Genomic DNA, 9,890 nt, shown 5'->3' on the forward strand with positions numbered 1-9,890 from the left:
GCCCCCGCCATGGCACGCAATTGACAGCACCACTATCATGCCATGGCCCCTACCATGGCACGTGCATGACAGCCCCACAGACAGGTCATGACCCTCGCCATAGCACGCACTTGATAGCATTGCTAGCATGTCATGACCCCTTGCCATGGCACTCTCATGTCAACCGCACAGACATGTCAGGGACATGCCATGGTTCCTGTCGTGGCATGTCCGGGACATCCTAGCTGGCATGCCTATGTTAGCACGATAGACATGCCATGACCCTTGCCATGACTCTCACTTGATAGCACCTAGGAGGCAAGCTAACACACCAAGGCCATGGCTTGACATGCTCAGCATGCACTGCGATAGCAGTGAGGTTAGTGGCATGCCCCATCATACATGACATCCAATGCACTGCACTAGCCCATGCCTTGCAGCACCAATGCCCAGGCCATTAACTGGGGCCATGCAGGCCAGTGCACGGCACCATGCCGTGTCCACCGCCTGGCCATGCGCAGGCTAGCAGCTTGGCTAGCATGCAGGCCATGCGCAGGCTAGTAGCTTGGCCAGCACGCAGGCCATACTAGGCCACGCATGCTGCCCGCCAGCCATGCAGCCTAGCTAGTTAATTCCCATGGCCTATACCATGGGTCATTTTAGCACATGGCCAGCACCAAAGCAAGCTGTGGGCCCCATGGGTCCCACAACCCAATTTATTCATTTTATTTATTATTTCAATTTATTTATTTCTTTTAAGTGTTTTACTATTTATGTGACCTAATTAGAGTTTCCACCTTGCAAGCCTATAAATAGGGCACTTAGCTTTTATTTTTACATCTTTTGGCATATTTTCGTGGTGGACGGTTTAAGTTATGTTCATGAGATCTCTTTCGGTGCTTGGCACGTCGGCTACTTGGGTGCAATTTGTGAATCTCAAGGAGATGATCATCAGCTTACAATTCGTGAATCGGTATTGAATTATTTATCAATCTGATGAGTATTTTCCTTTTTCCATTCAATTACCTATCTTTGTTCTTGTTTATTTCCTAGTTTGTTCATCTATATTTTCTTGCCTATCAAACATAGTCTAAGCGTTATTCTTACTTTTCTTTGATTTCTCAAAATATCCATATATACCAAAAAGAGAGTCTTCATCTTTCCTTTGTTGAGTAATTTATTCTTTGTTCATATATATTTTCCTACTTGTTTATAAATTTCCTTTGATCTTATAAAATCTTGCATCATCTCATATTCCATGCACATATCACGTCCATCATAGTTCATATCTATATTTTCCATATCCTTCATTCATATAACATCCTAGATCTACCATTCCCAAGAGATCTAGCCAAAATACCCATTACCTCATACTTTCCATACACTTTCATACCTACCAAATACTTCATAAGCCGCCATAGATCCAAATCTCATCATAGATCTATTCCATAAAGTCATAAAATTCTAGATCTATCATAGATCTATTCCATAAAGCCCTAAAACCCTAGATCTATATGAGATCTAGTGCCTCCATAATTCCTAGCCATAAACTGGGGTTCTGCTTGGCCATTGAGATTTTTTAGATGAGAATTTTGAGTTTTAAGATTAAATATTAAAATATTATATTTTAATATAATTATTGTATTGAGATTTGAAAAAAGTTAAATTGTTTATTATATTTTGTATGGGGATTTGAGAAAGTTGTAATGATGAGATGAAAATTTTATGTTTGAGATGAAAATTTCTTATAGCCAAATAGTACCTTAATTCTCATAAGGATTTCCTATATTTTAGAAAACCTTAACCCTAGCCTCGAATTCCTAAATCTTAGGATCTTTCTTAAACCCACTTAAACCCTAAACTTCCTACCTCATCTTACCCTAGATGAATTCCCATAAATCCTAAAACACTTCCTACACTTTTGGATCTCATCCTACACATCACCATCCCTAAGATCCATTTCATCTTTGACCTAACCAAAACGCTAGATTACTTAAAACAACTCTTCCAAAATTCGCAACTCTATCCATTCACCATTCAAACCCTAGCCTCACTTCACCATACCAATCCTAAACATCAGCCAAGTGCTGCCAACACCAAGGGTCATCATCAAGTCATCCTACATTGCATCAAACACACAAATTCATCACTTAAATTGCCTGAACTCATTATCATCATCAAATCCATCACTGAACACTATACCTCCATTACCTTAAGAACCCTTCATTGCCATAAATTGTTCAAGACCAAGCAAGATGACGAGAAGTGTTCGATCATCATAAGGCAATGTGAGACCAAAAGATCATAATGTTTAGGAACTAGACTGAGGTCCCTAACAAAATTGTTTGGGTAGCCGATGGGCTAAACCCGCTCTCCTCCATGGAGAGGTTTGGTTGCCCCGTGGACTGGTCCTGCCTATCTTCCTTCAGGGGGAGGTAGGTTATTCAAGTAGTTTGTGATTATACCTGTTCTCGTTCGTAGGCATTACAGGGAAGGTAAGTAAGGGATAGGTTGGTGCTGATACCCTTCTTCGTCGTGGTGGAGGTTGGAGTAAGTTGTTGGGTAGCTGAAGGGCTTAACCCGCTCTCCCCTGTGGGAGGGAGAAGATAGCCTTAAGGCTCATCTTACGCTTTGGAGCACCGTGGGAAAGGGTGAGGTGACATAAAAAAAAAAGAGAGAGTAGGAGATAAAAGGCATAGGAACTTACGACTTAGGGAAACTTTTGGCCAGACCTCTCTGGGAAGGCTTCTTCAACCTCAAGGCAAGTTCCAGCGATGGAGTCCAGACTTGGAAGAGAAACCTTCGGAATCTATTGTACATTGAGGATGAGAAATAATGAGAGACTGTAAAACAAGCTTATTATAGTGGATTCTCCCCTCCTCGAACCCCCGTGGACATATGCCAAGCCCTGAATCATGTAAATATGTGTGTTCATCTTTTTTTACTTTCATTATATTTATTTATTGTTTATGGTCATGGACATACGCATCAATACCGTATAACTGCATCGGACCACTATTGAGGGCCCACACAATACCGATCCAAGTCTAGCACAACCTCAGCAACCAGGAATGGATCCTTCTCCCCTTCCAGTTTATTGTGTCATTTTTAGATATTAACAATGACACCGTTTGTGGGATCAACTTACTTCTTATACTGGGAGCGGAAGAAGGACGATTTCCTAGTGTGCTCAATGGTCTTCGAAAGAGTAGACGAGGCTCTTCTAGATAAAGTAATTTTGGCCTTTCCACTTTTATTTTTATGGAAAATATTGCTGCAACGACTATATGAGTGAGCCCTTCCTCACCCAGGCGATTAAATGCATTGCACACTAGGAAATCGATGAGTGAGCCCTTCTACGCACATAGTGTATAAGGTCGAGAATGCAAACACCCTAGCTATTTACACTGTAGATGCTTAGGCACTACATAAAACGGTAGGATACATTAAAGGCACACTTGGGCATGAACCAATTGTGCAATGTGCACAGTGCACTTGTACCACGTGGTGGTCATGCATGGCATGAACAGTGTCATGCACATACCACCACGAGTACACATCGTCGTGCACCCATAGGCTCACAGCCTCTCGTTACGAGTTCTGATGACCTGCCAGTGTGGACCACCGATAGTTTTCGCTAACAACCACAATGGCCCTGTCCATAGGGGCTATGAACACTATACTAGTGTGCAACTCGCTTTGCATATTGGACAACGGTCGTGCCCATCAACGGCCAACTGAGGCAAATGCGAGGTGGCTCGCAGCAATGCACCTTCTGCATGTAGTGGGAGCTTGATGTCTCTCCTCGCCCATGGCCCCCCTTATCCAGCCATGAGCCCCATGCCCTCGCCGACGACCACCAACTAGACCATCGGCACTTTCTGGCTCTGTCACCAACTAGCCCTATCCATGGGCCATGAATAGCAATGCAACCATAAGCGGCACGAAATTGCAACTCTGCCCAATCGACGACACGACCTAAGAGAGGCATTGACGGTTACCCCATGGCATGCTAGTGTCTTCTGTCCCTGAAGGTGTGGTCCTGACCACTGCACCGAGCTGAAGGCATTCACACATTGTACGCTTGAAGAGCTCAGGCTGGCAGCCGTGAACTCGTTGGGTCTGCCGACAACCACCACTTTGGCCATTAGCATCCTCTGCCACCTAAAAGATGTTCCGCAATCACCATTGTTGACAACAATAATGCTCCTCGGGTACACACCTAGTGCACGAAATGTGCATTGGACTCCTCGGCCAGCTCATGACCAAGGTCTCCCTTCGCCCATTAGAGGACCTTCACTCCACAGTCGTGGGCTCGTCACCTGGTTTTCTCGACCAAGTACAACCCAACCAGTGCCTTTGACCTAGCACGCTCCCTGGTAGGGGTGCTACCCGCATCATGCGGGGCAGGTGCACCCCTTCCCCGCACTCCGCCCCCGCATATGCGGGGGATGAATATTTCATCCCGCCCCCCGCTCCGGTGCCGGGGGGGGGGGGGGGAGGGGGCGGGGCGAACACCCCATCCGCCCCGCCCCCCGTCCACTTCAGGAATCCCATATTTCAATGGGCTTAAAAAAATTTTGTGTCTAAAAATATTATTTTTAGACCCAAATTATTATATAATTAAATCGTAAATTAAAATATATAATAATAATAATTTAAAAACTAATAACATAAAAATTATGTTACTAATTTTTAAATTTGTTAAACTTGTTCACAAAAATCACAACGTAAGTCCCACATTGCTCAAGTAAGACTCTTGTATGGCCTTAGAGTTCTATATAAATGAGGCCTAGGGTGCCCATGTCATATGCAATATTGTGATGAACAAGTTTCACTCTCTTGTGATTCTTGTGAACAAGTTTAACAAATTGTAATATATTATATATATACAATTTGTAAAATAAAAATATATATTTATAAATATAAAATATATATTTATAAATATAAATATAAAATGCGGGGCGGGGGAAAAGCGGGGCGGGGTTGAGCCCTGCCTGCCACCCGCCCCCGCTTAGTGCATTTCATGCGGGGCGGGGGACCCCGCCCCGGCATATGCGGTACGGGGTACCCCGTCCGCCCATGCAGAGGCGGGGCGGACGGGGGCGGGGTAGTGGGGGGCGGGCCCCCACTGCCCACCCCTACTCCATGGACCTTGGCTCCTCGTCCATGACCCTCGACTTGCCTTTCACCCGTGGCCATGCCCCATACCAAGCTCACCCCCTTGGCTTATCTTTCCTTGACCATCCTCCACAACTATGGCTTGTAGGCCAGTGCGACTAGCCACTCCAAGCCTATTGTCTCCTTAACCTACCAACACACTAGTTAGCCAACACACTCCTCAGCCACTTTATTCGCCGCCAAGCAACCCATCTTGTTGGCCATGCTCTCGACCAACTCCTTCACAACCATTTAGGAGCCAGGCAGCCTAGCCACCAAGTTGCAGGAACCTTTCCCTTGACCAGTTGCCTAACTTGGAGTGAGACACCTTTAAGTCAAGTTGCATGGCCCAAACAACATGCTCCACGGCTCACAGTCAGTTGCCTCACTTGCTTGGCTACCACATGCGTGACCTTAGCCACCTTGCATGTTGCATGCACGAACCGCGACCACCTTATGTATCACATGCACACCTTGGACGGCCTCAATCTCGATGAGGTACAAGCGGGAAACTGATACTAGATACCGAAACCATACTCAAACCACAGACAGGCATGCATCTTAGAGGACACTCAAAAAGAAGAAGAAGAAGAAGAAGAAGAAGTAGAAGATAAAAGAAAAGCAAAGAAGGGCGAGGAAGAGAAGAAATGACAACTAGTAGTAGGCAATGCTCCAATCCAGCAAAAATTGGCCACAACCGCTAAAATACTCCGATTTGCCTTCCTCACAATTTGTATGAATTTACTAATATAATTATTTCCTATGGCGTGGAACACTAGTTGTATAGCCCCACTTGGACATTAACGTTATCTCCAGTGAATACTTACCTCCTTGCGAGGTACTAAAGGGATGAGTCACGCCAAAGGCTGGCTTTATACCTCTAGCAGTGGAGTATAGGTCAGCCCTTGGCTACCCAACATCAACAGAATCTCCATGAATGTTATCTCCATTAGCAGAATTTCCAGCAAATACTTATCTCCTCATTAGGCACCAAAGCGATGAGTCACGCCAAAGGTTAGCTTTATCCCTCTTGCGATGAAATGTGGCTTAGCTCTCGGCTGCCCAACATCAACGAAATATCCTTCATTGGAATCTCGATCAATGAGATCTCCATCAACGGATCTCCACCAATTGCTTACCTCTCCGCAAGGTACCAAAGGGATGTGTGTAATGCCTAAGGTAGCTGTATCCCTCAGGCAATAGAGTGCGGATAAGCCCTCGGCTGCTCGACATTTACCTTCCTCATGAGCGTCAATAGGCGGGAGCGAATCCAATCCCGAACTACCCGAACACACTACCTATCCATGCGGGATGATAGGCTGGACTAGCCCCCACGATGGCTTGACCTCCCCAAGGAGGAGAACGGGTCCTACCTCTCGACTGCGCAACAACTTACCCCGACCTCCACCACAATGAAGTGTGGGATCATTACTAGCTTGACCCTCACTTACCTTGTATGTGATGTCAACGGACGAGAGTGTGTCCAATCCCAAACTACTCGAACAACCTACCTCCCCATGAGGGACGATTGGCAGGATCGACCCCACGGTAGACTGACCTCCCAATAGAGGAGAGCGGGCCTGGCCTCTCAGTTGCCCGAACTAGTTGCCCTGTCCCCATCACGATGACGTGTGGACTGGCTACTCAACCATTTGACATTTACCTTCCCCGTGAGGTACCAAAGGGATGAGTATAATGCTTAAGACTGTTTGATCCCTCCGGCAATGAAGTGCGCACCAGTCCTTAGTTGTCCGACAACTTACTTGCCTCGTGAGTGTCAACAAGTGGGAGCAAGTGTAGTTTGAAACTACCTGAATAGAGTATCTCCCCACGAAGATCAACAAATGGGAAAGGTCAGGGTCTGCCCAACCTCCCAGGTACCCAAATAGCATAGGCAAGTCACCTAACTGCCTAACCACCTTCGTGTGCACCTTGCACAGTAGAGTACACCTCTCGCCCTAGCCAAGCTTCACGTTCGTACCCTACTTGGGAAAGGTTTGAGACCACCCAAACTCTAGGTGCTCGAATTGGCAGGCAAGTCACTAAACTACCTGACCACCTTTGTGCGCACCTTGCATAGTAGATTACACTTCCCGCTATAGTCCAATTTCATGCTCGTACCCTACTCGGGAGGTCAGGGATCGCTCGACCACCTAGGTGCCCAAATAGGTAGGCAAGTCACTTGATTGCCCGACCATCTTCGTATGCACCTTATGCAGTCGAGCCTTTCTCCTGCTTATCCCCCCAGAGCTGAGCTAAGTGCTCACGCCTTATGCGATAGAGTACATCTCCCGCCGTCGAGCTTCACGCTTGCACTTTATGCAGTAGAGCACACCTCTTGCCGTAGCCTAGTTTCGCGCTCATACCCTGCTTGAGAAAGTTCAAAGATCGACCGACCTCCTAGGTGCCCAAATAGGCTGGTAAGTCACTTGACTGCTCTACCATTTTCATACTCACCTTACGTGGTAGAGTACATCTCTTGCCATAGCCAATCTATGCACTCGCACTCTATGCGGTTGAACCTATCTCCCACTTATCTCGCCAAGCCGAGCTATGCGCTAGAACTCTATGTTGTCAAGCCTATCTCCCACTTATCTCGCCAAGCCGAGCTACGCGCTTTTACTCTACACAGTCAACCCTATCTCCTACTTATCTTGCCAAGCCGAGCTACGCGGTTGAGCCTATTTCCTGCTTAACTCGGCAAGCCGAGTTAAGCACTCACGCTTAACACGGTTGAGCCCATCTTTCGTTTATTTCGCCAAGCCGAGCTACTCACTCACACTTAACGAAGTCGAGCCCATCTTCCGCCTAATCTAAGTTGTAATGATTAGATAATATGAGATGAGTTTAATTATGAATCCAAACAAGGCCTTAAACATATTTAGGCTAATTAAAAGCTAATTTGTTTTTGGATTTTGTTTTGAGAAATTAGTTTTTTTTTTTTTTCTTGTACAAAAATGCTATAGAACTATAAATATACAACCTCTTTTTAGTCGTTGTGTATGATAAGAAGTGTAGAAAAATTGAAAAAGTAAAATATAATAATCTTTATTTTATTTAGTTGAAGAGAAAACTAAGAGAACAACGAGTGTTTTTAATTAAATTTGTGATTATGCAAAAAATGCTGAATCGCCCTGGCTCTATAACTTAAGCAGCTTTCTTCTTCTTAGATAAGAAAAACTTGAGAGAACAAAGATAAAAAATAGAAAATTACGGATACTTAAGGTCCAATACCTTAATTTCATTCTTGCTTAAGTTATTAGATTCGTATCATATTCATATTTTAAATTCTTTTATATATAAATTTAAATTCCTAAATTACATTCCTAAAAATCATTTTGGTTAATTTTAATATACTCAAATCAAATTTGTCATGAATCCCAATTCAACAAATTGAGTCATCTGATCAATTGAATCGGTTCTCATTCTATTCCAGTGTCCATTTTTCTAAGCCGTGGTTCATCTTATAATTCCAAACTTGATCCTGAGCTTTGCACGTATACATCTGTTACAAAAACCTTGACGGTTCCCATTTGGGCTAAAATGCTGACATGAACCACATGGTCTTTGAGGACGATCTTCCAAGTAATGGTCCAAGACTCCAAAGACTCTTTCCTAGTCCAGTAACCAATAGTGGGCTGGTTCGTCAAATGTTACTCCTTGTGGTAAGCTTTAATAGCAGAAAAAACGAGAAGGCCCTAATATAAAGAGAAAAATTTTACTTATTATTTCTTACACCACACAATAATATATAATTTTTAATTTTTATTCTTCTATTTAAACACATATATTGATATGTATATTTAGCTAGAAAGACAAAAATGATAAATTATATATTAGCGTATGGTGTGAGGACGATAAATAACATTTCTCTATACAAAACAAAATAATTATAATTTTCTTGGAAGCCCATCGTCATAAAAGTGCCCCCCTTCTAATCCAAGAAAATGTTTTTGCAACGTAGTGGAGGAGTAATAATGATAGATACAAATTTAAAATGCATAAATTTTCGTAGTCATTTGAAAAAAATGTAAATCCTATTTTGAAAAATGAATTTCTTTGAGTGAGTTTTATTTTATTTTTTAAAAGAATTGCACAAGAATGTTTAAGCTTGCAGAAATATGGGCTCGCCTATTCGGGCAATAATTATGGTTCAAACTGGACATTTTATAGTGAGGAGAGGTTCCTATGGTCATGCTCAAGGAGAGTAGCACGCTACACTGGTCACTCCCACCTCCCCTTTATGGAAGAAAGAAAGAAAGAAAGAAAGCTTGCAGATATTGTTTTCCTTGACCAAAACTGGCAAGTTAAAACTTTTACAAATTGTTAAAATTGGTCTCATGTCTTCTTTTTCACCGATTTTGAGGATATAATCTTAATCGACCGATGATGGAAAATTTGATTAACCTTAAGTTATAACTAAATTACCAAATTCGACAGTTTAGGGTAAATGGCTAATTTTTCTAGCAAGTTGAAAACATATTAATAGTGGTTCAATTCGAGTTGTTTCTTGAATCAAATGATGTACTTTTGGATGGTTTCCAATGATATACTTGGTCCTTCTGTCCTCGACCTTTACACAAAGTATCATCTTGGTCTTCATGTATCCAATAACTTTTTGCATGGATATCTGAATTATCAAGAAGTATTATTCACTGATCATAGAGGTGAGTTGATCCAATCAATATAAACTCAAACGGAATTAAAAGATATTTTCACGACATGAGACAAAGTATTTGTTCTCCACCAAA

This window comes from Carya illinoinensis, chromosome 13 (genome assembly GCF_018687715.1).
Source record: "Carya illinoinensis cultivar Pawnee chromosome 13, C.illinoinensisPawnee_v1, whole genome shotgun sequence".
Lineage (NCBI taxonomy): Eukaryota > Viridiplantae > Streptophyta > Magnoliopsida > Fagales > Juglandaceae > Carya > Carya illinoinensis.